Below are 26,098 nucleotides of genomic sequence, written 5' to 3'. Positions count from 1 at the left end.
TAACTGTCAAGCAGCTGGCTCCCCGCCCCCTCCCTGCCGGGGTGACGCCGCCGGCCCCGCGGCCCCGCCCCCGCGCGCTCCCCGCTCCCCGCGCCCCAGCCCCCTGCGCGGCCGCCGCGCTCGCTCCGCGCGCCGCCGGCCCCGCAACTTCAGCCCCAGCCGCGGCTGCCTGGAGCCGACGCGGGAGGGCCGCCAGCGCCGGGGCCTGGGCGCAGGGACCTCCCCGCCCCCTGCTTCCCGGCGACCCTTTGTCCCTTCACCCGAGTGAGCGAGCTCAAGCTGTCTGCAAAGCCGGGGGTGCGGGCTGCCCGGGGCATTGCTTTGCACCGAGGCTGTTATTCTAAGCCAGAGACAGCAAGAGTCCCCCTGTCATGACAAGGAGGCTTCGTCTTTAGGTATGTGCACCTTTTTGTTTGTTCCTTTCTGCTTCTGATTTGGCTGACAACCCGGGTGAGGTCTATGTGGCGAGAATGTCCTCAGCTCGAGGGTTGCCTGTTAAGGAGCCGTTGGGAGTGGGGCGTTCCTTAGCCTCGGAGGGTTCGGGTCTCCGATGCCACAGGAAAGAGACGCTCAGTTGCTGAGCGGTAGGGGGCACAAGCGCTTTTGCAGGCAGAACCAAGGGATGCCCAGGAGAGTGGAGGGACCGACCAGAGGATGTTAAGGGGCCTGCGGCAGTTCTTGGGGGCTGGGGCATTTTGGGAGCTTGAGACGCGCTTGGCCAGAGGATTCGTGCCATGGAGGGTGGGAGGTGCGAGCGCCCCAGGGTGCAGGTCCTGGGTGGCCCGCTGCCACCTAACGACTTCTGGCACTCTCAGCGGCCACGGGGAGTCCAGCGCAGGGCTGGGATCGCGGTCTCTGGGGACCTGACTTGCCCCCGGGCTGCCCAGATTCAACTTGGCTGCGAACCAGCCTCAGCCCGCGTGTCTGAATTCCAAATTGGCCATGTGGGGAGAGGGGGATGAGAATTGGGAGGAGGGGCAAGAAGGAGAAATGTGCTGCCTTGATGCTGACCAGCGTCTGGAAAAACGAGGGAGGGGTGATGCACCTGAAGCTGGGAGCATCCCTGCAAGTTTCTGTGGCTCAGAAGGTCTAGAGAAAAGAAGCCTCTGTAGCTCGGTTACCGCGAGACCGTAACCTCCTATCCCCCTACCCCAGGGTGGTGGGGAGCCGATAGAGAACCTCAGTTTAGAAGGGAGTGGGTGCTGTTGGAAATTAGACAAGCGGAAGCCATCCAGATGTTAGGGTGGCAGAAGTGTTGTGCCAGTCCCTGGTGCAAAGTGACAGCTCCCGCAGGAGCAAGAGAGCAAGTGGAAAAGCGAGATAACCGGACGGATTGGGGGTGGGGCGGGGGTGGGGCGTCGGGGAGGTTGGCAGCGTCCAAGGTTCTTATCCTGAAGATAGGAACGTGTTGCTCGAGTGAGGGGGAGGAAACGTTCAAGCTTTTGGTCAGGGGGAAGCAATCATGACTGTCCTGGAAAACATGTTGGGTCTGTCTTTCCTCCCTACTCCCCACTTCCTCCACGCTCACAGCCATGCACTTGGCTGAATGAAGTTCTAGGACTGTGACTAATCATCCGCGCATTCCCAAAGAGATTGTGCTTGTGCTCTCTACGGGACTGGGCATCTTCTGTGAGCATTTGCCCCTTTGCTGTCTGACACACAATCGTTTCTTCCTTTTTGTTTTCTATCAGGTTTATCTGGCTCAGAATGTTCCTCTTCTGCTATCCACCCCCAGCCCAGTATATTCCTATTCACTTAATTTTGGGACCAGCCTCTGGTTTCCTCTCTTACCCCCACTGTCTACTTCCATTGTGTCTCCATCAGCCTGTTTGAGCTGCTGTTCCAAGGGGCGGATGTCAGCTGTGAGCTCTCCAAGAACTGGCATCATCAGGCTACTCTCCAGTGGTTAATTAGGAGGCAGCCAGTGGCTATTCTTCTGTAAGAACAAATTGCAGGGGTGTGTCTAGTCAGAGTAACAGCAGTCGGGGGTCTCCCCCTCTTCACCACCTCCTCCTGGCCCAGCCCTCAGGGTCAGTCTCCTGTACCCAGCTCCCCCTTCAGCTGAGATATTGCCAAACCTTGGCTCTTCCCCAGAAAGGTGATACATTTATCCGAAAATCTGCTGCATCCAAACATCTGAAAGCCTGAACACTTGGGAATCTGTTTAGTAAAAACATACCATATATGGGTTCCCATTGTGACTGAGTGGTAATGAACCTGACTAGTATCCATGAGGATGCAGGTTCAATTCCTGGCCTCGCTCAGTGGGTTAAGGATTTGGCATTGCCGTGAGCTGTGGTGTAGGTTGCGGATGTGGCTCAGATCCTGCGCTGCTGGGGCTGTGGCGTAAGCTGGCAGCTGCAGCTCTGATTCAACCCCTAGCTTACGAACTTCCATGTGCCACACAACAAACAAACAAAAATTTTTTTAAATACCACATACATTGCTTTTCCCAAAGATCTCCAACGGGTATTGCTTTCTCTTCCTCTACCAGTCCAGCGTGAGATCTTGCTTTGACTATTTTATCTTCAGTATAAAAAATACCAAGCTAGAGGGAAGAAAAGCTAAAAACCTGCACTAGGGACTTGCATAGAATTCTGAGTACCTGAACTCAAATTCTAGAAATGGCTCTCCTTCCTTTGATGGACGGCAAAATAGAATTCTTTCCAGCAGAAAAGGGACCAAGGGGCCTTGGAAGAAGATTTTTATGTCTATGGGTGTTGGTAGCTAAACTCACATCAGAATTCTACTCTTTAGTATTGAAGTCCATTGACCTGGGGTCCTACTGATGATGGCCAGGTGGCCCACCCTAAATCTGAGGTCGCTAAGTGGGTACATTCCTCCTATGGTAAAACCGCACAGCCCAGCTGTGATACCAACCACTTGCCCACTTCTAAATATAACCAAGTTAAAACTAACTAACTAAATAAATATAACCAAGTCACTTCTCTGCTGTATTTTGAGTTAATGCAGATTATTAGCTCACCCCTAGGTGTCAAGAGACTCAAACACAGACAAAGGCTGTTCTGGAGAGTGAGCAGCACAGCCTGCATGTTTCATATGAAATGGTCGAATCAGACAAACAACAGTCCCTTGGGTTGACGTGTCTGCAAACCAGTGTTTTATTTTATTGTTCATTGCATTCCATGGGTTGAGGGGAAAACTCAAAGTTGTTTCCATTTTGAAAAGAAGTCAGAAGTCTAAAACCGGTTTCTTGCTTTTCTTGGGAGGAAGTGGTGGTAGAAGTGAAAGTCTGTTTTGTTTATACAATGGGTGCTCCTCGGGGCAATGGCAGATTTGACTTTCTACTTGGGCCTCTGCTGCCCTTGGTGGCCGCGAGCAGGGCCTTGTGCTTCTGAACAGCTCCTTTACCAAGGTTATTTTCATCTGCCAAGCCGAACTCCAGGAGCTGGAGGAGATAGACAGCTTGTGTTTGCGGCCATTCAACCAGAAAAGAATACCAGCTGAAAACAGACAATGAAGCAGGGGAGCTGGGGTGGGGGTGGGGAGAGGAGGTACAGATAGGCCAGCAGCACATAATTGGTTCCCCAAAGGCAAACCTAGACGTGGGATGGCTCCGTGAGGCAGTTGTCATGTAAACACCCCACGAGGTGATTACTGGAAAGATCTGTGCATGAAAGGAGGACGATGACGATGCCTGCGTGCCTTTGCATCTGGAAGGAACCCTCTGCTTTCGAAATCACATCCTTATAGCCCGTGGCTCTGTACCACATTTTCCCCCTGAAAATCAAACCTCCCCATTGTGCGCGTGGAGGCCTTCAAGTTGATTCAACTAAACAAAAGCGCTCAACGCTCGGCTCTTGGATGAATTAATATCAACCCCCGCCCCATCCTCCTCCGTCCTCCTATCTCCTCTCTGAGGCCACCAAGTTCCTCTCTGGGTGAATGGCCAAGGTTTGCTTTGTTTTTTTGTCACAGGACACTCATCCCACTTTGGTTGGAAGTGTTCCCTAAAAAGAAGAGATGTTTTTCTCAGAGTGTGGCCAGCTATCGAGAAAAGATCATTTTACACATGGCCCGCTGCCGGGGCGCCCTCCCTGGGCACCGTGGAGAAGAGAAGCCACTGCGATTTATTTTCTTGTGCCCATTGTTTACATGACACCGAGGAGCACCGCGTGGAGGAGATGAATGTTTTCACACGTTCATCCCACTAATTAAAAAGGAAATTAGATTTCTCTTCAACAGTGAAAGCAAATGAGGTGCAATATCTTCTGTGTTGTGTTTCATAAGATCAAAACGAGCTCTCTGCCAGACCCGAGGAGGGCAGAGTCGCAGACAAAGGGAATGTTTTTCACACCATTTAGCGTTCAAAAATATAATGGGGTGATTAACAATCATTTTGATTTCTGAGGTGCCTTGGAAGGCCAAGGGCTCAGCGTTGCGTAATTTACGAGGGTGCTAGGATCTGGCCAGAGTTAAGAGTGTTCTTTCAATGTTAGAGGGTAGGATATTGAAGGCAGAGAATCGGAGAAGAGGAGGAAGAAGCCAATTGTGTTGGACAGAGTGCTGTCCATGCATGTCTTAGCTTGCCCTGTCTGTATCTGTTATCTCAGCATAATTATTAATAGCCCTCCCTTTCACTCAAAAGGGTTCCTGTTTGGTCACCCTAGAAATAAGGGGTACAGGAGGTCAGAGGCAGGAAAGGAAGGCTGTGATTGGTAGTAGCTGATGGTGTGAGTAGTGGGTGAAGATTTCATCTGTGTGCCTATTGCAAGATGACAGATACATGAAAGGGCAAAGGGAAGACTCACCAGAGAGGAAGACCAGGAAGATTGTGAGCTCCCTGAGGGCAGAGGGTCTATTGTGTTCATTCCTGGATGCTCAGGGCTTGCATTCTCCCAAGCACATCGTACACATCGAATATGAACTCACTGCCCGGGACCTAGGTTGAAGATCAAGACCGAAGGTAAGAAAGTTCAGGACAGCGAGGCGGCACGCCTGGCAAAGGTCAAATGGGCACGATTATGAAATAAGGCTATTAATAATGGTGAGGGTGCTAAAACCAGGCTGGCAATGATCATCTCCCAAAACAACCTGTGTCTTGTAACTCTCGTGTAAGTCCTTGTCTTTGGGCTTTCACGTCTAGCACTGGAAGTGATCTCTTCCTTCTCAAGCGAGTTGTTCAGGAAGGATCTGAAGGAACAATGACTCCATTCTCTTCAAGCTTGTCCCCTCTGTCCTTGTCTTCGAGAAGGACCTTTGGAAGAGAGGCAAGGGCAGGAAGAGGGGAGGTAGCTTACAACTATAAAAAAGCAATGCAGATAAACACAAAGAGCACATGGTTTTTCCGTCTTCTAATAGGAGGAATAAATCCAAAGTGACAGTTTCCTGGAGCTAATGCAACTCCCCAAGGTTATTCCCAGTATAGCATTTGATTTCCATAGTTTTTGCTATATATGAAGGCCTGGAGAGACTTGGTCTTGGCTTTAACTGTGACAATCTGTTCATGTGACCCCTGCTGATATACAGAGGTTTGAGTTTTAACTATCCTCAATGGAGATTCCAGGATAACTAACAGGAAGTTTTCACTTTTAAGGTTATTTAGTGGCATTTTAGCTACTTCGAAATGATCTGTATTTTCTGAAATTGTGATCTAATTGAGTGCTGACCTGGTGATGCCTCACCCTCAGAACTACGTGGAGCTTAGACAAAAGAGAGGTGGACACACACAGGGATATAGGACTGACAACATGCACAGGGTCCCATTGCAGACAACAGAATCCACTCAGCAGAAAGGATATACAATAAAATGGCTTATTGAATTGTTGGGTCCGGAAGGCCAGGGAAACACACTTGTGGTCAGACTTCCCAGAACAACTTCAAAAGTCACGTTGTAACAGAGTAACTGACTAATCAATAATCAAGACACTGCCCACTGATTTAGGAAGCTACTGCCTCCAGAACGAGGCTGCTACTGCCACCATCAGGAAACAGCCAGCCAGAAAGGCACCACAGAAAAACCAGATCATCCGTGAAGGTGGTTGCCAGTGGTGATTACAGAAGAGGTGGAAGTTCAGCACAGGGTTGTTCCCATCATGGCTCAGTGGAAATGAATCTGACTAGTATCCATGAGGACGCAGGTTTGATCCCTGGCCTCGCTCAGTGGGTTAAAGATCTGGCATTGCCTTGAGCTGTGTGGTTTAGGTCGGAGCTCAGATCTAGCGTTGCTGTGGCTGTGGTGTATAGGCCAGTGGCTACGGTTCCAATTTAACCCCTAGCCTGGGAACCTCTATATGCCGTGAGTGTGGCCCTAAAAAGACAAAAAAAAAAAAAAAAGTTCAGCACTGTAGGCAAAATAATGCACTCTCCCCCCAAGATATCCCTGTCTTAATCCCTAAAACCTATGAATGAAGATGTTACCTTACATGGCAAAAGGAACTTTGCAAATATGATTATGTTAAGCACCTTGGGATTTGCCTGGATTCTCCAGGTAGCCCAAGCTAATTTCATCAATCCTTAAAAGCATAGAACCTATCCCAGCTATGGTCATGTGACAATGGAAGAAGGGTCAGAGAGATGCAGCATTGCTGGCTTTGAAGATGGAGCAAAAGGCCCCAAAAAAGGAAACATAGCTGGCCTCTAGAACCTAGAAGCTAGAAAAAGCAAGGAAATGAATTTTTCCCTAGAGTCTCCAGAAGAGAACTCAGCTCTGCTGATACCTTGATTTCAACCCAGTGACACCCATTTCAGACTTCTGACCCCCTGAACTATAAGATAATAATTGTGTGTCAGGCCACTGAATTTGTAGTTATTTGTTACAGCAGCTATTGGAAACTAATACTGACAGCCTTCCCATCATTTTGGCCTGCAAATCTTGTGGCAAGTACACCTAGTGGAGGCCTCCTGCATCATGTGTGGAATCCAAGCTACAGGGGATTCTGGGAAAAGTGGTTTTCAGCTTTCAGGCTTTGGTACTAGAAGGCACCTTACGGGGGGGAGGGGGAGATTGAAATGATGTCAAATGTGAATCGGGAATCACCTATATCCTGTGCAGCTGCCATGGGAAGACATGGGGACGGTGGGCATGGGGAGCCTCTGGTGTATAGACACAGCTCTTAACTATCCTGCTCTGAGAGACAGAGGCATGTGGACATGGCAGAACAGGACTGGATGCCTGAGATTTCTAGGAACAAGTGTTATTAAGTCATGAAATCCCAAGGGGGAGAGGCAGAGAAGACCTCAGAATAGCGGCCTGTTTTACTGAACTAGACGTTACCATGTGGTCTGTTATTGCTGGCAGGGTGGTATTAAGGAGAGATTGTACATAAGTACATAAGGATAATTATTGGCATTCTATAGCTTAACTCAACTTTATACAGTCAGTCTATATGGCAGACTTTGCTTTCCAAATACGGCCTCAACAGTATCTCTCATCCCACAGGCCCTTTCTACACGTGACTTTGATACTCTTTCCATTGAGAAATGAGGTATTTGTTCCTTCCCCTCAAAATTGTGAATTTCTTGATCAATAGAGAATGTTGACTTCCAAGGCTAGGTCACAGATGATAACTCAGCTTCTCCTTTGTTGGCTAGTACAGTAGCTTTTGAAGCTATCAGCCACCATATAAGCACCTGACTATCCTGAGGCTGCCATGCTGTGAGGAAGCCCAAACTCGCCAACTACATGAAGAAGGCTGGGGCCACAGGAAGAGAGAAAGATGCCTGACCAGCCCCTAGCTCTTCCGGTGCCTACTGCTCCATGTCCACAGCCACCGTCCGACTTCATGGTAGACCTTGAGCCAGACTGTCCACAGAGAGCCCTTCCCAACTCCTGACTCACTGTTATTGTTTTAGACCACTGCATTTGGGGGTGATTTGTCATGCAATAATAAATACCCAGATTAGTCCATATCATCAGATGCAAAAAAAAGGTCAAAATCACAGTCTTACGTTATTCCTATCAAATTTTTGCCTTCTGAGGTAAACAGCATGACGTTATTGGTAGTGGAATAACCGAATCGAAAGCCTACCTTCTCCTCCTATAGAATATTGACCTAAACAACTCATTCTTCAAATATATATTCAGAAGCAAACTGTTTGTTGGTTTGTTGGGGAAGGATTTAGGAAAAGTGGAATCTATAGCATCGAGAAAGAATTCCAAACTGGCTGATTCAACGTTGAATAAGCAAGAATCCCAGGAACTTGTTTTGGAATAGAGTTATCTCAGTATGGCAGTGCTGCAAGGCTTTGCTTTGGGGAGTGTCATCACTCCCCACTTAGGACCCACTTAGGAGATGGAGAAAAAGCAATGAAACACATCCAGACTAACACACAATGAAGTGCAGTTAGCCACCCACCTGGCAATCCCTTCCTCCTCAGCAGGCTGACTGCTCCTTTCTCTTTTGCTACCACTTCTTTTTTGCACATGCCTCCTTCCTTGATACCTAAAGTTTACTGCTTCTGAAGTTCATGTTCACGTTCTCCTTGGAAATAGTACCTAATAATACATTAGTCTAAGTCATTGGAGTTCCCATTGAGGCTCAGGGGTAACAAACCCAACCAGTATCCATGAGGACTCGGGTTTCATCCCTGGCCCCATTCAGTGGGTTAAGGATCTGGCGTTAGATGCAGCTTGGGTCTGGCACTGCAGCCTCAATTCAACCCCTAGCCTGGGAACTTCCATATGCCTCGGGTGGGGTCCTAAAAAAATAAATATATGAATAAAATAACACATTAGTCTAAGTCATTGTACCTTCTAGTTCTACGGGGTTTTCCCATTTTCAACAACTTTCATCATATCCATTGTGCCATTTAAACCAGAGAACCCTGTGATATAGGCGGGACTAACACTAATGTCCCTGGTGTCACAAATCAGGAAACAAAACAAAAGGATTAATTGGCTCGTCCAATTAGTAAGGGCAGAGTACAGTTTTAGATATGAGCTGTCTGGTATCAGTCTGGGCTGTGGCTGTGGATGGAAATACACAAAGACCCCAAACTGAGTTCCTCTAAGCACCAGTTAGTGGCATGGTCCAAAGCCTGAGTTCTCCCACAGAACCGACCCGGGTTGTGGCTGCCAGATCCCTTGCCTTAGCCACTCAGGCCTCAGGTGGTCCACTTGGTTTTCAGGTGGAGATTCCTAGCTGACATCAAGACATTAATGAGACACTTCACGATTCTACTGTAGTCACCGAGAAGCTTTTTTTTTTTTTTTTTTTTTTTTTTTGCATTGTGCAGCCAAAAGGTTCATTATTCCAGCTAACTAAGCAGTGTGCCTGCCATGAGAGATACCTGATCGAAGAGAAAGGGAACAGGCACTTTCCCTCTGAGTAAACAATGCATCCTGATGAAAGACCCCTGTCAATGGCAAGCCTTCCCCTTCCTCACTGCACAGGGCTGTCGTGCTCGCAATGCCTCAGAGCTCTGAAAACCCCACAAGAGGGAGGAAAATGGAGAAAAAGCAAACTTGAGAGAGAAGGGACTCAGTCTTTCCCTTTCCAAAGGACTGCTGTCTCATCCATCCTCATGTAAAGTATCCCTTGATCAATTTTGTCTTAATTACTGAATGTAGGAAAACAAGATCATTGTTAATTCATGGAGTTTAATTTATGCATAGGAGGGTTATACAGGATAATTACCTGCAGTTGAAGGAAAACGATGGTGTCAGATCTGGTTAATCCATGCATGGTTCCCCCTTCTAGCCAGCTCTCAGAAGAGATTTCAAATGGTAACCAGGGTGTGTGCTATGCACAGTTGCATTGGTTTGTTAAACAGAAGCATTTTTTGCCTTTGATTTGCATCACAAATAGAGTACTCAGATTTGAACTGACTCGATTTGAATATAATTTTCAGAACAAAAGCTTAGATTCACTGGCTTAACTCCTGTTTGATCTTCTCCAGAAGTGCCCATTTTTCAAATCAGCGCAAGAGAAATTATCTTTATGGGCCCTATATTAGTCTGAGTAAAATTTCTTTCATGGGGATAACTCAATGAGAATGATGATTATTTCCTTTATCAAGGTTTATGGGGGATTTATAATAATGCCTGCTAGTTTCCACATGGTCTGGAACCTCTGGGTCCAGTGGCTTCCAAAAACGAAAACTGAAACAAGCAGCTGGAGCAAATTATGGGGCAATGAGTGGACATGGATGGAAACCTATTGCTTTTGTCAAGCGATAGCTGTTAAAGCCTCTTTGAATTCATCTGTGGTAATTGGGAGAAGAATAAGACTTGGTTCAAGTTTATTAAAAAGTTTATACTCCATGACTTTTCAAAAATTTGAGATAGATTATAATAATATACAATTTTAAAAGGAAGTATCCAAAAGAGGAACTCAAAAAGTCAATATTCTGACTTTTAACGAATTAATGCTTATGCTATGATTGAGCAGCAAGTTTTGCTCTGAGCTTCTTTGTAGCCAGAAAAAAAGGGGCACATACTTGGTTATCGCTGAAGTTACTGTGATCAGAAAGATGGACATGATTTCTGTCCATCTATTTAGCATAAATAGAGCGAATTCCCCCAGCAGCGAATTATAAAAGGAAGGTCTTATATGGGAACTTACACAGAGGAGATTAAATTGAGCTCATTAAACCAGAGCATTGCAGTGAAGTTCAAAAGCCAACACTTTGCACATTGAACTTCACTTTTATTTTCTTATCCTGCCATCAAGTTCTCTGAAAGATCCGAAAGGAGCAATCAAAGGAAACGTTATGAAGAGAAGAAGAAATGTATGTTTGGCCCTCAATTGCTCTGTTATGGGAAAAAAAAAAAAAAAAGATTCAACTTACAAAGGTGCATGCCACAATCAGATTTTATCTTCCTTGTTAGTAGAAGTTGAAGATGGCTCCTCCCTCTCCACACCCCCTCACAGGGAAGCCCCCTCTTAGACAAGTGAGTTGCAACTTCATGATAATCTTATTACAGTGCCAGAATTTATCACTTGAAATTTGAGATTTTAGCAAGATCAACTCAAGTAGCAAAATGAAGCAGAACGTAAAGACATAAAACTTCCATTGTTTAGGTAAGGCCATTTGTCTTCTCATCCTTGACCTTGATGATGAGGATGGTGGTATTAGGCATCTGTTATACTGAGTACACACTCCATGCCTGGCACTTGACAGCCTTGATGTCTCTTAATCCTGACAATAATTTAACAATGTAAATGTTATGAGCCCCATTTTAGAGAAAAGGAAACCAGGCAGAGGCCATTGTTCCCAAGAGGAGAGTCACACCCATTGTGTGCCTACAGACTGATGATCTGACCGCATACCACACAGCTTGAGGAGTCTGTGTGGGCACCTGTGTTTAAGCTTCTGGACCCTGCAGCTTCCTTGTTCTCACTTGCTGATTCTCTCTGTCATTTAGAAAGACACTGACTGTGACAATCTCTATGATTCTAACTTAAGACCCTCTATTAATTAGAGTGGTGTTGGCATGACATTGTCTCTGAATTCACTGTCAAGAAATACATCACACACACACACACACACACTCATATATATATGTATATGCGTTAAGTGTACTCTCCTTTACTGAGACAAATGCTCTCACTTAAAACATTTTCCTTGACTCTGGAAGTATTAACAGAAATGTAACTGATAAACTTGATACCTTCCTTCCCTGCTGAGAATATTAATTTGGCACACAGTGTGATCTGAAATCCAGCTCTGGAAGGCAGCAGAAGGGTAGGGGGTGCAGTGACTGGCTGTGTCCAGCCACCTGTCCACGCTGTGGCCCCCTTTCTCTCATCACCCTGAATACCCCAGGCTGAACAGTTGGAGGGCATCTGCTCTTGGGGCTGGAACACCCGCACTGCTGACTTGCAAACAATAAGCCCATCCTGCCAAATGATATATTTTTGGTACAGACAAAAATTTTGTCCATCCTAAGGATCAGAATACATTCTTACATGAATGCATGTCATTTTTAAAAGACATTGCCTAGTTCACATTCCAAAGTCTGCTCATCCTATTTGACTGTACTCAACACCCACATTTAATGTTCTCTGTACTTTTAATTCCAAAGCCTTGGGATACGGTTTGAAAAACACACAGTGTGAATGACATTCTTCAAAAAAGAAAAAGTTCAGAGCAGCTGGTTGAGTGTTCAATGAAAAGCTAACAAATCATACTGTAGATATCAACTCTTAAAAATGCCTTCTTGGACTTCTCTTGTGGCTCAGCAGATTCAGGATCTGGTGGTGTCACTGCAGCAGCTCTGGTCGATGCTGTGGCATTGAGTTTGATCCCTGGTCCAGGAACTTCCATGTACCTCGGATTCGGCCAAAAAAAAAAAAGTCTTTTTGGTCATAAAATGTCCTAGGATCTTGCACTATATTTAATAGCAACTGCAATGTTTTATTTAGGAAGAATTGACTATTTTTTAGCCCCTCTGCAGTTATCATACAGTCTCTCTAACTGCAGCTCATTCAACTTTCAGGAGACTTGAGAATGCACAGTCCTCATAAATGAGTTCCAAGGTAAATTATAAAACTCGTGACATCAACCTCCTTTGAAGGTTTTCTCCTCTGGGAAATGCACAGGAAGTCTCCATCTAGACCTCATTAAACTGGAGATGACTTGATAATACATCCCCGTCATTGTAGTGATAAGAATAGCAAACACTTATTCACTGTTCGAAGACTTTAATTCATTAACCTATTTAATTTTCACGGCAACCCGTGAGCTTGGTTCTTTCATCATCCCAGTTTTCCATATGAGGTGACTAGAGTCTGGAGAGGTCAAGCAATCTGTCAGGACTGTATCATAAAAACTGGTACTGCCAGGCCACAAACCCAGGCAGGGTGACTTCTTTGGTCTCAACAACCCTGTGATGGAAGGCATTTGTTTTGTCAGCACTCAGTTGGGAAACACAAGGCTAGACCACCGCGAGTTCCAGTCTTGGTAGATGGTTACTTTTGAGTCTTTGCAACATTAGAAACGTTTTTCTTTTAAATCCTAAGATTCCCAGAACCACTCCTTTTTTGCCAATAAATGAAAAATACAGTTTTGTCCTATGTTTCCAGTAAAGACTGCAGTGCCTTTTTCAAATATTTTTTCAAGTGGAATTGGAATCAAATGACTAAAGAACATTAATGACTCAATTTTTTACATATTAGAAGAATAGAAGCAGATTTGACCAATGGTTACGGCACATCGTATGCACAGAGAAAAATCAAACCCTGGAAGGGTTGTTTTTTTGTTGTTGTTGTTATTGTTGTTGTTGTTTTAAGTTTCTATGGCCAGACTCCACCCCAGTTGAATTAAATCAAAATCTCCAGGGATGAGGCTCAGATAATTATATTTTATTTTATTTATTTGTTTTTTAAATTTATGATATTTTATTTCAAGAAAATCCAAAATACTCTACCACAAAACTCTTAAAACTAGTAAACAAACTAGTAAAGTTGCAGGATACAAGATCAATACAAAAATCTGTTGTGTCTCTTTACAATAATAACAATTAGAAAGAGAAAATAAGGAGTTCCCGTCGTGGATAATCATATTTAAAAAAAAAAAAAAAAAACTCCCCAGGTTTTCTAATATTCATCCAGGTTTGAGATGATCTAAATTAGATGGTTTCTGTCGTGGCTCAGCGGTAACAAACCTGACTAGTATCCATGAGGACGCGCGTTCGATCCATGGCCTCACTCAGTGGGTAAAGGATCCAGCATTGCCATGAGCTGTGGTGTAGGTCAGGTCACAGAAGAAGCTCAGATCCCGAGTTGCTGTGGCTGTAGAGTAGGCCAGCAGCTGCAGCTCTAATTCGACCCCTAGCCGTAAAGAAACAAAAATAAATAAATAAATAAATTAATTAATTAATTACATAGTACATTATATTAGCCTCTTTCCAGAGATCATTGGTGGTTATATCAATAGGAAGGTGCAGAGGCTGAGATATAGGTTAAAATTTTATTTTAATGTGGTAAATGCCTTCAAATAAACTCAAAACATTGCAGTTCCTAACAATGGATTTAATCACAAGCGTTTAAGGTATAGGATGTTACCCCTCAATAGCAAGGATTACCCATTTATTTTTGTTGAATCTTAAATGCTATGATTATTGGTATACTATGTTATACTGTGTTATAATGAGCATTTCATTGTGGGGAGTGATAATGGAATAAGACAGTAAGAAGCAAGGAATGACAGTGAGACAAGAAGCCATTGTTCTTAAACTCATTGGTCAGTACTGATTAATGATGTCTGTAGGGCCACAGGACATTCTGAATACTGAAGACCCTCAACTCCAAGTTGATGGAAAGTCATGTTAAGAAACAGGCAAAGAGGAGTTCCCGTTGTGGCTCAGCAGGTTAAGAACCTGACTAGTATCCGTGAGGATGCGGGTTTGATCCTTGGCGGGGCTCAGTGGGTTAAGGATCTGGCATTGCCGTAAGCTGCCATGTAGGTCACAGATGTGGCTCAGATCTGGCGTTGCTGTGACTGTGGTGGCTGTGGCCAGCAACTGCAGCTCCAATTCTGCCCCTGGCCTGGGAACTTCCATGTGCCGTAAGTGTGGCCCTAAAAAAGAAAAGAAAAAAAAAAAAAAAAAAAGACAGAAACAGGCAAAGAAAAGTAGAGGAAGGATTCTGTTTTCTCAGCTGAAGGAAGATAGAGATGAGTAGAAGCAAGACCACGTGTGGGAGATAGAAACTCTGATTCTAGTTCCAGCTCTGCCAATGGTCTTGAAACAGTTGCCGACATGTTAATTTCCTTACCTATTCAGCAGAAACCATGGTACTTGTCCTACCTAAATTGACAGGGTTGCTGTCAGGATACAATGTCAAAGTGTTTGGAAAGGAGCAATCTGCAAACATGGAAAGTTATTATGAATTTCCTCCCTGGGTGATACTAGGAATACAGCTGTGTGGCCGCCAAAAGATGCACCATTCTGTTTATTTTGATTGACAGAGGGTCACCTATTCTAAATTCTTCTAAATGTAGCACCTGGTACTCAATTCTTTGGAAGCTCCATGTGGTAGGGAAGGCCTCTGCTAATTGACATGAATCCCTAACTTCTCTACACAGAGATTACTTTATCTTTTCATTTTTGCATGACTAATGCTGCTCACTGCTGCCAGTCTCTTCAAAGTATGCATTTGTTTCTCCAAGTCCTGACAGCCTTAGACCCCTCTGTGCCCTTGTCCATGGTGAAGGTCTCAGAATATTCCCACACGCTTCTTCCTTCAAGCAGCCAATCTGAGGCTCCCTGACCGCACAGTTCTTTTCCCTGTTGATCTGCACCACGTCCAAGGGAGACGGTTGCATTTGAGGGTTTCTGTGTTTACACAGATGTTGGTCTGGGAAGAGTGGGAAATGAGGTGGATCTGGAATTTATTAAAGCCAGTTAATTTGACCACCAGTGTGGTCAAATTACAGGCTTCTTGTTTGCTTTAAAGTGGGATTGGTAGACCCAACAAGTGAAAAGGCCAAACCAAATCTCCTTCTAGAGAGAATAGACAAATTTCCTTTCTTTGTGACCTCATCTCTTATCTACACCAAGATCCAAGGAGGACAGGGATCAGCATGCATTGCATTCCTCCTGTATCCCCTCCTCTTATTCTAAAATGCTCCACAAAGGGTGTAAAGTTTAGAAATCACTGTCTCTGACACTCTACTTGCCTGCTTCAGGCTAGGTAAGGGCCCTGACCCCCAAATGCTATTTAGGGTTGCTGCCTTATATCAGCATGGGCCAGTAGACACCCAGTCATTTAGAATGTTCAAATATGCACATAAGTAAAGCAAATTGGATAACAGAATCCTAAAAACCCATCACTCAGTGCGATAGTTGTCAAGAATTTTCCACCTTGCCTCATCCCTTTTGTTATTGTTGTTGAAGCATTTCCAGGAAATCCAGACCATGTGTCATTTCACTCCTACATGCATCCGTGGCCATCTCAAAAGTACAGACATTTTCATTTCACACCTAGCAAAATGAGCAATGTTTTCTTAAATAGCATCTGATATCTAATCCATCTTAAAATGTCCCAAGAGTCTTAAATGACTTTCTTCAGTCAGTTTGTCATCAAAACAGGGTCTACACGTTTGTGTGTCTCCTGAGTCTCCTGTCCTATCGCCTCCTTTTTTATCTCATGAATAAATTATTTGATCAGTCGGGAGTCTGAAGCCCTGTGAAAATCTGTCCAGAGAAAATCTGTGACCTGCTTTATTTCTCCCAGGCTGACCAAAGAACCACTTGCTCCCACTCTACCCATTATAACTTTGTCCAGGCCCGCCAGACAGGGTGGATGGGGAGACAGTGAGAAAGATCCAAGAAAAGGAGTAAAAATCACTCTCTCACTAGTGCATCAGAGACAAAAATTAACACACGGGGCCAGATGAAGGCTAAGCATCACAGAGTGAGTTTTGAGTCCCGGAAATTTAAACGTAGCCCTTCTTGGGTCATAATTCTAATGTGACCCAGAAGATGGAGTGAGTGATCATAGGGAATGGCCTAAAACTGGGCTGAAACTGGTTGAGGGTAAGGTGATGGAGTGGTGTGGTGGGGGAGACAGGGCTGGGGAAAGGGCTTCCAACCCTTCATTTTCCTGTCTATAAAAGTGGATCTGACCTCCCTCTAGGTAGATTGGCTGAGGACATGAATGGGCCAGGGTCACAGATAGCTGAGAGTGGAAGTTAATTTACGAAACGGAGAGCTTGGTGTGATTTTAGGAGTCATTGGGCATCTGAAAGGGAAAGCATCCTGACAGTGCCTTTGGGCTCAGAATCCAAATAGTAGGCACTGCACACGGGTACCAGTGAGCCTGTAATGTATTCTTTTGTCTTTGCTGTTGGGAGTTTGCCATATGTTGCTAGGTCCAATGTGGGATCCATAAACATTTGTTCTTTCTTTGCATTAAATTGTCCTTTAAGGATTAATTAGACTTTTTGCTTCATTCCTATTTTTACAGCTTCAAATCCTTTGGACAAAGCAAAGGATAGTCAGAAATGTTTATCAGTTCCTGGCGTATCATTAAAAGGAACATAATTCTGCTTTGTCGATCATCTAGGTATTTGCACATCGCTGTACCTAACTGCTTTGCATTCTGATTGTAAATTATTTGCTTTGGGCCACCCAAAATAACTCAGCAGATGTTGTTCATATGACCACCTTCTTGGTATGCAGCAGCAAGGACCAGTAATGAAACCACTCTCCCTATTATAGCAGTTTAATTTGCTAAAATTACCATGCAGAGAACATGTGTACAGGCCTCTGGGAAGCCACTCAACTTGAAAACTGCTGGCATGTGATGGCACATTCATACATAGCCTGATTCTATTAGAACCAGAGAGGAACTTTTTGACACTGGGTTCTTCTGAAATGTTATCCTTTCATCCTCCTTTTTTAATTACCTCTGCTTTGTTGAGTAATAATTCACCTGACATCATACAAAACACCACAGATTGAGGAAGACCAAGGTAAAATTATCAGAGGAATTTACTTCAAGGCAGAGAGAATTAACAGGACAGATAAATTTCTCCCTATTAATACATAATGATTGGCCAGTGCCATCATTCTGCTAGCTCATTTCCTTAGTAAAAACATCTTTTTATTTGTATGTTGCTTAAAAAAAAAATAAGTGATCACTTTGGCAGCACATATAGTAAAACTGGAACAATACTGAGAAGATAAGCATGGCCTCTACACAGGCTAACATGCAAACTTGTCAAATGTTCCATATTTTTCTCTTATGCATAAAATAGACAATTAAGATTTACCATATAACACAAGGAACTGTATTCATTATCTTTAATAACTATAATGGAAAATAATCTGAAAAAAAATCTAACTGAATCACTTTGCTGCACCCCTGAAACTAACAAAATATTGTAAATCGACTATACTTCAACTTAAAAAATCAAAACATAAGGTTTAAGGAACATATCTATGCTCTTCTCAGACTGCAGTGTAAACACAACAGGTCATTGCTTCATGTAATACTCTAATACCCCTCCCCCTTTATCAATTAATAATTTTCCTAATGTCTGGGTTATGAGAAGTCTTTCTATAAAGTTACAGTTACATAAACTAATCATTCCAACAGCTAACAATAAGCAGCTGAAGTCAATCAGAACACACCATCATTTACAGACGTCTAAAAACTGCATGACGCAGGCTGTAATCAAGAGAATCAGAATAGAGACTGTGAATAATAATGCATATCTTCCCACATAAATTCTTTCATTTTCCCTCCTCTGGAGGAGCGTTCTCTATTTTTTTTTTCTTTTTCAGTAGAAAAAGCCAAGTTAAGGATCTCCAGGGGCCAAAGCTAAGAAGGCTTCCAGGTGTTCTAACTTTGCATCTCTTGGCCCATTTAAACCCCTACACGCTGCACTCCATGCCCTCATGTGTTATATTCAAATCTATAATAAGATGCCTGAATGCTGAGCATTTGAAGTGCTGCTTTTAAAAGTGTTGTCATAACAACAGGAATAAAATGATGAAAAGTAACTTGAGTTTGAAAAGGCTGCTTTAGTTATAAGTCCATTGCTTTACCTAAGCAAGGGCTGAACTGTCACCTCCCAGTGCAAAGGCTGTGGTCATATGGCATTCCCATAATTGAGTTGGTGCCTTTAGCTACGTCTGCCATCCATCCTACATCGATTCAAATTACTCGTTTGGATGGCCAAAAGTAAATTCATTGACCTTCAGAAGAATCTCTTCCTTTGATTACGTAGGCCCTACCTGAAAAGCCTTAAGATAATTTCTTGTCCTTTCTCTGAGATGAACCATACCATATGGCTTAGTTATATGGCTCAATTCCATTTTCTACCCGACTTTCATCCCCATGAAGAAATACCGGTGTGAGTCACACGTGCTGGGCACATGGTATGTAATGATGCTTCCCTGCCTACCATGGGGTGTATTCTAGAACCTAATGATTTGTTTCTCCATGTAAGATGTCCAAAGATGTAGCTCAGTTCTAGTGAACACAGTTTTAAAAAATGCTTATAAAAATGGCTAATTTCAGTGAAGTCAAATAACAAAAGAAGATACTGGTATCATTTTAATGCTGTTTTGAGGTAAAGAAGCAGCAGTCACCATTAGCTGAAAATGAGCTGCCAACCTTTAGGGATAAACAGGCTCCATGCAAAGAAAGCCTGAAGGAGCTGATAATGCCAGGCATGGGGCCATTTTCTTCTATATTGGAGTGTTGTTTTTGAATCTGATGCTCAAATAATGAGGATTTGTGGGTGTTTTGGTTTTTTTGTTTGTTTGTTTTTCTTAACAGGATTAGCCAAGCTATCCATAAGGACCATATTTCCAGGAAATTTTCCCTTTTGATTTACATGTGTTTTGCTGGGTTTAAAAAAAAAATAGGTAAATTGACTTATTATTGCTAATAGCTTTAGCCTTCATTTAAGTGCAAAAATGCTTTTTCCCTCAAACCAGGAAACAACTGGTCCTGTTTTGATGTCAAGTTTGCACCAAATGAAGGCCTCTGAGCGTTCTAGACTTTGCATTTTAAAATGAGTTATGACAACATTAGTCAAAATCCATTCAACCCCTTTTGACATGTAAGCTTAGTTTTATGTCCTGAATCGTTTCTTTTCTAATTATTGTGAGGCCAGCTGCTTCTCCCTGCATTTATTTAATCCACCAGAATGGAAGAAGAAACGGAGTTTTCATTTTCCCCAGGCTGAAATGGTGTCATTTATCTAGAAGTCCCTACAACTGACTGTCCCAGTGAGTAGACATGCAATTAGCGTTTCTTCTTTCCCCTTCAGATGATTCAGCCAGACCCTTAAAATAGCTCCATCGTGCTCTGCTGTCACTGCTTTGAGAGGGAATGGGAGCGGTAACGTCAAAGTACTTTATTTCTGTGTATCTCTTCACCTGTAAAGTAGGTATGGTTTTATAATTAGCACATGCCATTTGATGGATAAAAGTCAGATATATCTTCAAAGGGCACATTTGAGTTAGAAAAGACCATTACTCCACACTAAGATTTATTTTTTTAGGGCTGCACTTGCAGCATATGGAAGTTCCCAGGCTAGAGGATGAATCAGATCTACGGCTACCAGCCTATGCCACAGCCACAGCAACACAGGATCCGAGCCATGTCTGCAGCCTACACCACACCTCATGGAAAGGCTGGATCCTTAACCCACTGAGCAAGGCCAGGGATCGAACCATCATCCTCATGGATACTAGTTGGGTTTGTTACCGCTGAGCCACCACAGGATCTCCCCACACTAAGATTTTTTACATATGTTATCTCATATTCTCTTTGCAACAGCCTTAACTGGCTTAGCTCTTAGGATCCTCATTTTATTGACAAGAAAAGTTGGAGCTTAGAGCGAACTTGGGTGAAGCCTTGGACTAGCTCCAGAAACAATGCTTTTCTATCCTACCCTGTACTGAGCATCAGAGAAAGTGGTACCTATGCTCAAGAAGTTCGTAGCTTGCTGGAGTTCCTGTTGTGGCTCAGCGGTAACGAACCCAACTAACAGGTTCGATCGCTGGCCTTGCTCAGTGGGTTAAGGATCCGGCTATGGTGTAAGCCAGCAGCTACAGCTCCAATTTGACCCCTAGCCTGGGAACCTCTATATGCTGTGAGTGCGGCCCTAAAAGGACAAAAGACAAAAAAAAAAAAAAAAAAAAAAAGTTGTAGCTTATTGATAAAATGAAACATTTGGGGAAATATTTATTATATACCAAGTCCCTGATTATGTTAATTCCCACCAGTAATTTGAAGTTTTTTGGTTCACAAGGCAAGATCCCTGTGGTTGAGCTGCTCAGAAAATGCTCCAAGAAACAGCTGGCTTTTGCATCAGATGATAGTAATGAATTAAACCCGTTGAATAAAATAAGAATTCATGGGAGTTCCTGCTGTGGCACAGTGGGTTAAGACACTGACTGCAGTGACTCAGTTGCAACAGAGGTGCAGGTTTGATCCCTGGCCTGGTACAGTGGCTTAAAGGATCAGCATTGCTGCAGCTATGGCAGGGATTCAATCCCTGGCCCAGGAACTTCCATATGCTGCAAGAGCAGCCGAAAAATTAAACAAAAAAAAGAGAGAGAGAGAGAATCCATGAGTCCATCCTGGCAGTACTGACAAAAGTAAATAAATAAAAGGATTAAAGAAAGCTCTTTCTTACAGTAGAAAACAACGACTGAGTTCAAAGTGCACCTGTTTTACACCATCATCGTAATAACTGATCTGGGCAAAAATCATGAATGCTAAAACTTCTAGGTTAAAGAAACAAGATATTTGCATAGCCTTAAAGTACCTCCTTACCAACCACTTACCAGCTGCAAAATAGAAACTTTCCAGGGAAGAAATCATCCAGCACCTTAACCTAGTGATCAAAGTTAACATCACAAGTAATGGGACCAACTGACTATTGTGCCCTCTGACGCAGTACCTTCAGAGGGACAATAGCAATCACCTGGGTGATGTCACTGCCAAAAACGCATAACCTGAACCTGACTATGAGAAAACATCAGACAAGCCCAAACTAAGGAACATTCTATAAAACAACTGGTGTGTCCTCTCTGAAAATATCCAGGTCATGAAAGACAAAGCAAGGACAAGGAACCATCCCAGATTAAAGGAAATAAAAGACCCATGACAAAAGAGGCAGTGTGTGATCCTGATTGGCTCCCGGCATAGGGGTTGCGGGTGGGGGCAGCATACAAAACGTGACTGGGACCATTTGTGTGATTTGCATAATATCCATACACTGATAATAGTATTATAGTGATGTTAAATTTCCTGATGATAATTGTGCTGTGTTTATGTAAGAGAATGATAATTGTACCTGTTGTTAGAATATACATGTTGATGCATTTAAGAGTAAATTTGCATCGTATCTGCAAATTGCTCAATGGGGAGGAGCAATATATATAAATATGTATATGGTAGTTGCTCTCAAATGATTTAGGAAATAATGTGTATGTGTGTGGCGGTGACAAAGTAGCATGTGACAACTCAACAAATGGTGAATCTGGATCAAACATAGGTGAGAGCTTTTGGTGCTTTTCTTGCAACTTTTCAGTAAGCTTCCAATTATTTTAAAATTTAGACAAAATTGTAATTGTCTTTTGAACTGGACTTCCAAAGTATCCATGGTTTTAGTTTTTATCAGTCAGTATTTTTTTTTTTTTTTGGTCTTTTTGCTATTTCTTGGGCCGCTCCCACGGCATATGGAGGTTCCCAGGTTAGGGGTCTAATCGGAGCTGTAGCCACCGGCCTATGCCAGAGCCACAGCAACGCGGGATCCGAGCCGCGTCTGCAACCTACACCACAGCTCATGGCAGCAACGCCGGATCCTTAACCCACTGAGCAAGGGCAGGGACCGAACCTGCAACCTCATGGTTCCTAGTCGGATTCGTTAACCACTGCGCCACGACGGGAACTCCTATCAGTCAGTATTTAAAGTAGTTCTGCTTTTTAATTATCTAAAAATTACTATGTTCAAAAAGATGCTAGTTTACAGCTTCTCTCAATTTCACCTGTTCAGGTTAAACCAATCTTCTGAATGTAGCCAAAGTTTAATCTTCTCTATGAAACTTCCTGTTCCTGTCTCATTTATCTCCCTGTCTGTTGAGAGAACTATATTGTTTTAAATTATTATTAAGAGCCGATTTTATTAAGCACTTACTACATACCAGGCACTGAGTGTATGATCTCAAAAATCCTCTGAAGTGTTAGTCCCTTCATACAATGAGGAAATGGATTCAGAGAGATTAAGTAATCTGCATAAATTCAAACAGCTGGCCATCCCAAATAGATTTGTCTGACTTGGGAGTCCCATTCTGATCATCTCTGCTGCTTTCTTTGGAGCCTTGAGAAACAAGTATCACTTCAAAGGTCACTTTATGTTATTTCTTACATCAAAAATTGCCTCCCATCAGCGTTGTGTACAGTCATATTTTCTTCTCCCATTAAATTACTGAGACTGTTTATAGCAGGGATCAGTCTTTGGTTCTTTTTAGATCTTGGACAACATGTGGCAGCCTGCTGGTGCTGAGCATGTAATAAGGGCATGATAATAATGTGTTGATTGATGGAGTCTTCGAAAATATGGAAAGAAAACCACCAATATCAATTTCAAGATTCTGAAAATGAATTCCTTTTCCAAGTTAGTTGAACCTCAGTCTTCATCACAATCTCTGTGTTTCTCAAACACTTTAGTTTGGGGGTTCTTTATATTTTTGTTTCTTTGTTGGCTGTGCCACAGCATGTGGAAGTTCCCAGGCCAGGAATCAAACCTGCACCACAGCAGTGACCCAGGCCACTGCAGTGACAACCCCGGATCCTTAACCTGCTGTGCTACGAGAGAACTTCCAAACACCTTGCTTTTTATAAAGCACATCCTCCTTCTCTGTATGTTTTTAAGCAGAGGTCCTACCATCTATAGGGTTGGTGGGAAGTCAGGTTAAAAGATCTCTAAATAGCCTTATGATTATAATATCAAATGATGCTTCTATTTCAGTTGAACCTTATAATGCTTGTCTATTCAGCTGGAGCGGAGGAGCGGAGGAAATTAACTGCTCTCATCCTGTGGGTACCAAATTTCAAATTCGGCGAGTTTAATATGTGTCTCCAAATGCCAGAAGTACACCTGAGCTCCATTCTTTCATCTCTCACTGAGTCTCTAAGTTTTTTCATCCATTCACATCATTTGACTTAGTCAATCAATGTAATGGCTCATGCATATATTTATCATTTGGTTAGCAAACAATGTTCACAACTGAGAAGGAAATATTAGCCTTGCCTTGATTTATTTTGAGGCAGTACGCTACATAAATAAGCCAATGACTTAAATATATCCACTTTTTTTTTAAAGATTAGTCAACTGTTCTGTAATAGTTACCTTGCAACCATATAATAAGCAGACACCTATTTTTAGGCTTCATCTTAAATAATCATTTAGAATGGTAGGCTATTTACATCTGGCCCACATGCCTCTTTCAGACAACTGAATTATACTTTTGCTCTTGACCAAGATGTGGGGGAGCATAAGCAGGATAGCGTTGTTAGGAGAGGAGAGCAGAGGAACACAAATGGGGCATGAAAAAGTGACTCAGAGGAGTTCCCGTCATGGCTCAGTGGTTAACGAATCCGACTAGGAGCTATGAGGTTGCGGGTTCGATCCCTGGCCTTGCTCAGTGGGTTACGGGTCCAGCGTTGCTGTGAGCTGTGATGTAGGTTGCAGACACGGCTCAGATCCCTCGTTGCTGTGGCTGTGGTGTAGGCCGGCAGCTACAGCTCCAATTAGACCCCTATCCTGGGAATCTCCATATGCCATAGGAGTGGCCCTAGAAAAGGCAAAAAGACAAAAAAAAAAAGAAAGAAAGAAAGAAAAAATGACTCAGAAAACACAGTGAGGCCAGCGCACTCTGTTTATATGCTGTCAGTGGAGGAAAAGATCAAATCACGAAAATATTCAACTCTTAGGTGGTTGCTTATTGACGGAGCTGTTCCTTTTCAAGTTCTGTTTCTTGGCACTTCCTCTTGCAGAAAGAAGGATGGCTTTTTCTGGACATTGAGAGTGATTTTTCAATAGCTTAATCGAGGCGAAATGCACATATCATAAAGTTAATTCATCTTAAGTATACAGTTTGAGCTTTAGTAAGTGTACAAATTGTGCAGCAATTACCACGACACAGTTTTAGAACTTCCACACCCCACTCCCCCAGTCCTATCCCCCCACCCCACAAAGGTTCTCTCATGCTGCTTTGTCTGCTCCCATCCCCAGCGCCAGGAAAACACTTGGGTTAATTGGAGAATTGCCTGCTTTTGCCAGCAGATCATTCCAGCAACCTGCCAACGGACCTGCTGGCCACTGCCCTATCTCAGAGGACTGGTCTCAGTGTAACATGGAGAGAGTGTAGCCCTATAACTGTGCAGCTGTTGACTTCCGAGTTGACAAGCCCCCCTCCTGAGGAATACTTTGATGAGAACTCAGATAGCCTCACTAACTTCATTCAGATGTCTGTTATATGTTCTGATCGATAGTAGGAGTCTTCCAGAATTAGCTGTTTGTGTTCTATACTAGAGAATTTGGTTAAAATAATAAAAATAAAACCTTCCTCTCCAAGGGTTAAGACCCTAACATCCAGCTGTTGAGCTGGTTTTTTTTTTTTTTTTTTTTTTTTTGGTCTTTTTGTCTTTTGTTGTTGTTGTTGTTGTTGCTATTTCTTGGGCCGCTCCCGTGGCATATGGAGGTTCCCAGGCTAGGGGTCCAATAGGAGCTGTAGCCACCGGCCTACACCAGAGCCACAGCAACGCGGGATCCGAGCCGCGTCTGCAACCTACACCACAGCTCACGGCAACGCCGGATCCTTAACCCACTGAGCAAGGGCAGGGACCGAACCCGCAACCTCATGGTTCCTAGTCGGATTCGTTAACCACTGCGCCATGACGGGAACTCCCCTGAGCTGTTTTTTTAATTCCGTAATGTTTGATGTTAGCAGCTCCAGCATGAAGAAATGCTAATGTGCTCCCTCTTTTCCCACGGAGAGGCCTGGGCGTCATCCTTGCAAGGGGCCACTTTGCCTTTGACCAGATCTTAAAATCAGAAGTGAAAGGCATATGTAATGTAAACTGGATGGATTCCTTTTTATTATCCAAAGGAGCACAGGGACTCTGGGTAGACCCAAGTACCTTTTTAGAGATGGTTGAAGAAGAAAGCTCAACATAGCTCTAAAAAAAGAATATTTGAGAAAAAGCAGGATCCAAAATTTAGCATGCATTATGCCCACAGCTATGTTTTGGAGTTCCCTGGTGGCCTAGCAGTTAAGAACCCAGCATTGTCACTGCCATGGCTTGGGTCGCTGCTGTGGCACAAGTTCAGTCCCTGGCCGGGGAACTTCTACATGCCACGGGCATGGCCAAAAAAATTATAATGTTTTATGTGGAAAAGGGAAGAGTTGAAAAAAATTAAGTGCAGCAAAATTCTACTGGTGGTTGTCTTTGGGTGATAGAAATAATATGATTCTTCCCTCCTGCTCCCTCTCCTGACTTCTTTCTACTTCTCTGCATTTTCCTAATACAGCAGAGTGTTGTTATGCTTGGAAAAACTTTAAAAAAGCTAATGACTCCTATTTCCTTTCATGAGTCTCAGTATATTTAACTCTAGCAATCAATATTAGCATTCCTTCTAGCTGACTGATTGCTTTGTC

At 43.5% G+C, this 26,098-nt stretch overlaps 1 protein-coding gene and 1 long non-coding RNA gene across 11 annotated transcripts in view; one reads left to right on the top strand and one right to left on the bottom strand.

Moving 5' to 3' along the window:
• The window catches only part of RIPOR2 (RHO family interacting cell polarization regulator 2), a 232,988-nt gene that overhangs the window by 138,495 nt on the left and 68,395 nt on the right, over positions 1 to 26,098 (top strand). Inside the window, exons 1-2 of one of the 10 annotated variants that reach the window (XM_021098402.1) lie at positions 106 to 395; positions 3,940 to 4,927. The exons of 7 other annotated variants lie outside the window; for them this stretch is intronic. The gene's annotated coding sequence lies outside the window, so the exon portion shown is untranslated. Of the gene's footprint in view, positions 1 to 78; positions 396 to 3,939; positions 4,928 to 26,098 lie in introns of those variants that run through there. 2 more of the 10 variants (XM_013977481.2, XM_021098406.1) reach the window with 2 other exon arrangements.
• On the bottom strand, positions 2,313 to 13,432 carry LOC106504346. Its single transcript, XR_001297747.2, has 3 exons — positions 9,600 to 13,432; positions 4,773 to 4,903; positions 2,313 to 3,409 (listed from the first exon to the last, which is right to left on the bottom strand). It is a non-coding gene; the product is annotated as an uncharacterized LOC106504346 (long non-coding RNA).

Source organism: Sus scrofa, chromosome 7 (assembly GCF_000003025.6).
Source record: "Sus scrofa isolate TJ Tabasco breed Duroc chromosome 7, Sscrofa11.1, whole genome shotgun sequence".
Lineage (NCBI taxonomy): Eukaryota > Metazoa > Chordata > Mammalia > Artiodactyla > Suidae > Sus > Sus scrofa.
Note: the sequence above shows the minus strand (reverse complement) of the source record. Positions and strands in the feature narration are given on the sequence as shown.